Raw genomic sequence first — 6,000 nt, 5'->3', positions numbered from 1 at the left:
CTTCAGACCTTCTCTGTTACTGTCACCTGCTGAGCACAGGTCACACCCTCCTTCCCACTACTGCTGTATCTTCCTGCAGTATGCCCACTTCAGACCTTCTCTGTTACTGTCACCTGCTGAGTCACCCTCCTTTCCACTACTGCTATATCTTCCTGCGGTATGCTCACTTCAGACCTTCTCTGTTACGAATGTCATTTACTGGGCACACCTTTCTTTGCGTTGCCATTTTCATCTGAGCAGAGAATTGCAAAATTGCTTCAACCACATGTGCAGTTTCAGACCTACAGAACGTTTATAATCTTATCTCACCTCTCTTATTCATTCATATTAATAGGAATTGACAAGCATTCAACTCATTGTCCTGAAAGTATATTAGCTCAGAACGTGCTCACACCATTGACATTGAATACTGGTAATGGTATTCTTCAATGTACAGTCATTTACAGGGAGATAGCACCCTCTGCACTATGGATGGAGGACCCACCAGCATGGTGACGCTCAGGTATCTGCCCATGGTAACTGCAGTTGCGCTGTTACACTAACCAATACAACTTGATCTGGACCACCTGGGTGAGTTTAAATCCTTTTAAAGACATAAAATTATAATTTTTGACCTGTCATTTGTCAGGGCGCTAGGTACTATGGCTGCTCCCTTGTTTCTTTCATCCAAAGCTGGGTGCACACTATGCAATCCGTCGTACCATATATGGTTCCGTTACGGATCACAATATATATATTGTGCTGCTCGCATAATGTGTATGCCCAATCGTATGTGCCCATGGGTAATTTCATCTCATGCACAGCAGATGGGACAATGCCGCATGGAACGACACACCCGTGCCCCACTCTTATCTGCTGATGCGCGCAGGGACTGGAGCGGTGGCCGCAGACTGTCAGGTCCTGTATTTTATAGCAAAAGGCTGCACAGCCCCTGCACTACAAGGAGGAGGTGTAATGTGCGGTCTCTTAACTTAAAGGTCGCACAGTATGCCTCCTCCTCCATACAGTGCAGCCTATTGCTATAAATCACAGCCCCTGACCGTCTGCAGCTGCCGTGCCTTTCAAATGTTTGTGGGGGGTGAGCAGCCCCCTTGCCCATCCATTCTTATTGTAACATTGTTTCAGCAATGTAAAAGCTAGTCGGTATGAATCATCTTGGACTGGGTGAAGAACAGAAGGATTGATCATGTCCTATCAATATGTGTGTAAAAGAGCTAAAAAGGACAGCAGCAACATCTAAATCTCTCTCCACTGCCTTTCACTTAAAATGCTGTAGGTTATTTAGATCCATGTCCCCTGGTTCTCCTTTCCACAGTCATCCTTTTGGGTGTGTTGTACAGGTTTTTGTAGAGAAACTCCATGGCCTCCCAAGACAAGTCTGTGACTTCTAAATAGCATTCAGACGATATAAAACATTACTGGTTTGTTGGATGTTACTCAGTATCTGGATGACTAATGGGATCTATGTGCACATGTCCTTGTGCCTGAGGGAAAAGTGGGAATTTCTAGAGCATATCTTTAGCGTACCCGTTTAGCCATTCGTAATTGTGGGAGATATATATGCAAAATAAGTGTATTGGTAAGGTTATATTGCAGTCAGCCATAACCCTCAGGACATAATGGGATCATCTCTGATGGCTGGTGAAATGGTAGTGCAGATTGGGAGTACCAGACAACCTTTAGTAAAAAAAAAAAATTAATCTGTAAAACCCCCTTGGGGACTTCTGATTTATGAAGTAACAAATAAAAAAAAAATTGGTGAGATTTGGGATTGTTACAACAAATCAGATTTTATTTTGAAAGCCGTTCTAAAAATATACTGTATCATGTCAGAACTGATTGGTTGCTGTAGTACCAACACTTTTTGTTATGTTTCAGTTTTCATTTGTCACACTGTAGTTTAATTTAATTTTCTGTGCAGAAACTCATTAATCTAGGTGACCTGCTATGGGTGCATGAGATGAGGTATACGATCGATCGTCTGCTCTAAACAAATGTTGAGCTTGTGATATCACCATACCTCTAGAAATTATATTCAAAAAATCCACAGGGAAAACATCCGGTGGTCACCACCCCCTCCTCAGGGAATCAGGTTCCAGACCATTGTTATTCTACTAATTGGTAACTTGGTAGAGCAGGATAATGGACGGACTTGGGTGCTTGATTTGTGTCTATGGAAACTACAACAAGTGTTACCTCAGCTGGTAATTGTAAAATTAAATATATTTTAGGACTATTAGGATTAGAGATATTGTCTGAATTAAAACATAATTAATTGTTATTTTAGATGGTGTGTGTATATATATATATATATATTTTAGGGGTGAGCGGGTTCGGATTTCTGAAATCCGAACCCCCACGAGCCCCCCCCCGATCCGAGTCAGGCTCGACTTTTCCCGCCTGACTCGGATCTGAAATCGAGGCAAAACGTCATCATCCCGCCTTCCGAGTCTCGCGGGTTTTGGATCCTATATAAGGTACCCGCGTCGGCGCCATTTTCTCACTCGGCTGTGGACAGTGAAGAGGGAGGGTGGGAGTTAGGGCTGGCTGGGCTGTGTAGTGTAGTGTAGTGTAGTGCAGAGTAGTGTTGTGCTGTGCTGCTGTTGTCCACTACTTCAAAGTCCATAGGGGCTGGCTGTGCTGTGCTGCTGTTGTTAATAGGGGCTGTGTCCACTACTTCAAAGTCCATAGGGGCTGGCTGGACTGTGTTGTGCAGTCAGTTCTCCATAGGGGCTGTGTCCACTCCAAAGTCCTGTGCAGTGTCCCAGTCCTAAATGGGTGCTGTAGTGTTGTCCAGGGGGTGCTCTGTCCATCAGGGGTGCTCCCCCCCAAGTGCTAAAAAAATATTTTTTGTGTGTTTGTGAATTGTGTGCGCAGTAGCCGCACGTGCATCAACAAAGTAGTGCCAAGCGTGCGCCTGTGTCATAAGTAAAGGGCCGGCTGGCTTGACCGTTAAAGGGTGCTGTAACCCCCAAAGTACACTCCAAACCAAAAAAAAAATATTTTCTGTGTTTGTGAATTGTGTGCGCAGTAGCCGCACGTGCATCAACAAAGTAGTGCTAAGCGTGCGCCTGTGTCATAAGTAAAGGGCCGGCTGGCTTGACCGTTAAAGGGTGCTGTAACCCCCAAAGTACACTCCAGTCCAAACCAAAAAAATATATATTTTCTGTGTTTGTGAATTGTGTGCGCAGTAGCCGCACGTGCATCAACAAAGTAGTGCCAAGCGTGCGCCTGTGTCATAAGTAAAGGGCCGGCTGGCTTGACCGTTAAAGGGTGCTGTAACCCCCAAAGTACACTCCAAACCCAAAAAAAAATATTTTCTGTGTTTGTGAATTGTGTGCGCAGTAGCCGCACGTGCATCAACAAAGTAGTGCTAAGCGTGCGCCTGTGTCATAAGTAAAGGGCCGGCTGGCTTGACCGTTAAAGGGTGCTGTAACCCCCGAAGTGTACACCGGTCCAAACCACAAAAAATATATATTTTCTGTGTTTGTGAATTGTGTGCACTGTGGCTGCACGTGCATCAACAAAGGAGCAGCGCCAAGCGTGCGCCTGTGTCCCATAAGTAAAGAGCCGGCTGGCTCATTTCTTAAAGGGTGGTGTAACCCACAAAGTGCACTACTCTCCAGCAAAAATAAAAAATATTTTCTGTGTTTGTGTGCGCTTTAGCCGCACGTATATATCAATATAACATAAATGGAGGACCAAACTTTCTCTGATAAAAATAAAATAGGGAAAGATCAAGAACCACTTCCTCCTAGTGCTGTTGCTGCTGCTGGGAGTTGTTCATCATCCCAGAGAGGAAGTAGGAACATCACTACTTTTACTAAACAATTGACCCTCCAACAGTCCCTAGCGATGAGGATGAAGTACGACAGCAGTCATCCTGAAGCAAAACGTATAACTGAGGCCTTGACTGCTATGTTGGTGTTAGACGTGCGTCCGGTATCCGCCATTAGTGCAGTGGGATTTAGACAATTGATGGAGGTAGTGTGTCCCCGGTTCCAAATCCTGTCTAGATTCCACCTGCATCCTCAAAGCAGCAGCGACAAGCGTGCGTCTGTCTGTTAAAGGATGGTGTAACCCTCAAAGTGCGCTCCACAAACAATAAAAATATTCTTCTTTTTTCTGTCTTTGTGAATTGTGTGGGCTGTAGCTGCACTTGCATCCTCAAAGCAGCAGCGACTAGCGTGCGTCTGTCTGTTAAAGGGTTGTGACAACCTCAAAGTGTGCTACACAAACAATAAAAATATTCTTCTTTTTTCTGTCTTTGTGAATTGTGTGGGCTGTAGCCGCACTTGCATCCTCAAAGCAGCAGCGACAAGCGTGCGTCTGTCTGTTAAAGGATTACATCGGTGACAGCATCCAAGTAGGCATGTCAGACAGTCCGTACCTGTACTGGCAGGAAAAAGAAGCAATTTGGAGGTCCCTGTACAAACTGGCTCTATTTTACCTGAGTTGCCCCCCCTCCAGTGTGTATACTCCGAAAGAGTGTTTAGTGCAGCCGGGAACCTTGTCAGCGAAAGGCGTAGGAGGTTGCTTCCACAAAATGTGGAGAAGATGATGTTCATAAAATGAATTATCAACTCTTCCAGGGAGACCAGCCTCCAGAACGTACAGAGGGACCTGTGGTTGTGGATTCCAGCGGGGACGAATTAATACTCTGTGAGGATGAGGATGTACACAACACTGAAGAGGGTGAGGAATCGGTGGATGAGGAGGATGAGGACGACATCTTGCCTCCGTAGAGCCAGTTTGTGCAGGGACAGATTAATTGCCAGCTTGTTTTGTGGGGGCCCAAACGAACCAATAATTTCAGCCACAGTCGTGTGGCAGACCCTGGCGCTGAAATGTTTGGTTTGTTAAAGTGTGCATTTCCTGTTTATACAACATAAGGGTGGGTGGGAGGGCCCAAGGACAATTCCATCTTGCACCTCTTTTTTTTCTTTGCATTATGTATAGTTTGGGGCCTAGTTTTTCAAACTGCCATCCTGTCTGCCACTGCAGTGCCACTCCTAGATGGACCACGTGTTTGTGTCGCCCACTCGTATCTCTTAGCATAGTCATCCAGCTACCTCGGTGCAACCTTTTGGACATAAAAACACTATTGTGAGGTGTTCAGAATAGACTGGAAATGAGTGGAAATTAAGGTTATTGAGGTTAATAATAGCATAGGAGCAGAAAAACCCACAAATTCTGTGATTTTAGCTGTTTTTATGCTTTTTTTCAAAAAAATACAGATCCAAAACCCAGAACCCAAAACACGGAAGGGTGGTTTTGGCAAAACCAATCCAGATCCAAAACACGAAGAAAGATCCAGATCCAAAACACGAAAAGTGGCCGGTGCACACCCCTAATAAATATATATATATATATATTTTAAAGTGAGAAATAGATTAAATAGGTTTGAATATGTGAAATGTATAGATAGAATGCATGTAGATGTATTTGTTTTACAATGAGACTATGGTTCATTTTGTAAGAGACAGGTTTTTACTGCTTAGATCACTTAAAATGCACGCAGATAGTGGTATGCATAAATGCTTCAAAGATCAGAGAAATCTGCATACCTTTAGCAATTGTATGTTATCTGGCCTAATGTTCAGACGAACTTACAACATAAGATCAATTGAACCACATACAAGTCCCAATTGTTGACATTTACACTCCAAATAAGCAAAGGAAAAACCTTTGATGAATATCAGATTTTTACTGGAGTTTAACTGGCAAACCTATTGCATTGAAACCTATGAGAATATGCCAGTTAATGGATAGTTAGAAGTATAAATATTAGGGAAGTACAGCTCAGTTGTAGGTTCAGAAAGGGAGTAAGGTGAGGACAGGAGAGCTCAGTCACCAAAGTACAGGACGATGTAGTCCAGAGTCCAGGGAGAGAGGACAAGCAACATAAGTTTGTGCAGGAGGAAATACGGTAATTATAATGCTTGCAAGTGTATAATTCATGTTATTTATTGTCTATGTGTATTAAATTGTTTAAGTTTT

Source organism: Taudactylus pleione, unplaced genomic scaffold (genome assembly GCF_031769625.1).
Source record: "Taudactylus pleione unplaced genomic scaffold, aTauple2 ptg000065l, whole genome shotgun sequence".
NCBI lineage: Eukaryota > Metazoa > Chordata > Amphibia > Anura > Myobatrachidae > Taudactylus > Taudactylus pleione.
Note: the sequence above shows the minus strand (reverse complement) of the source record.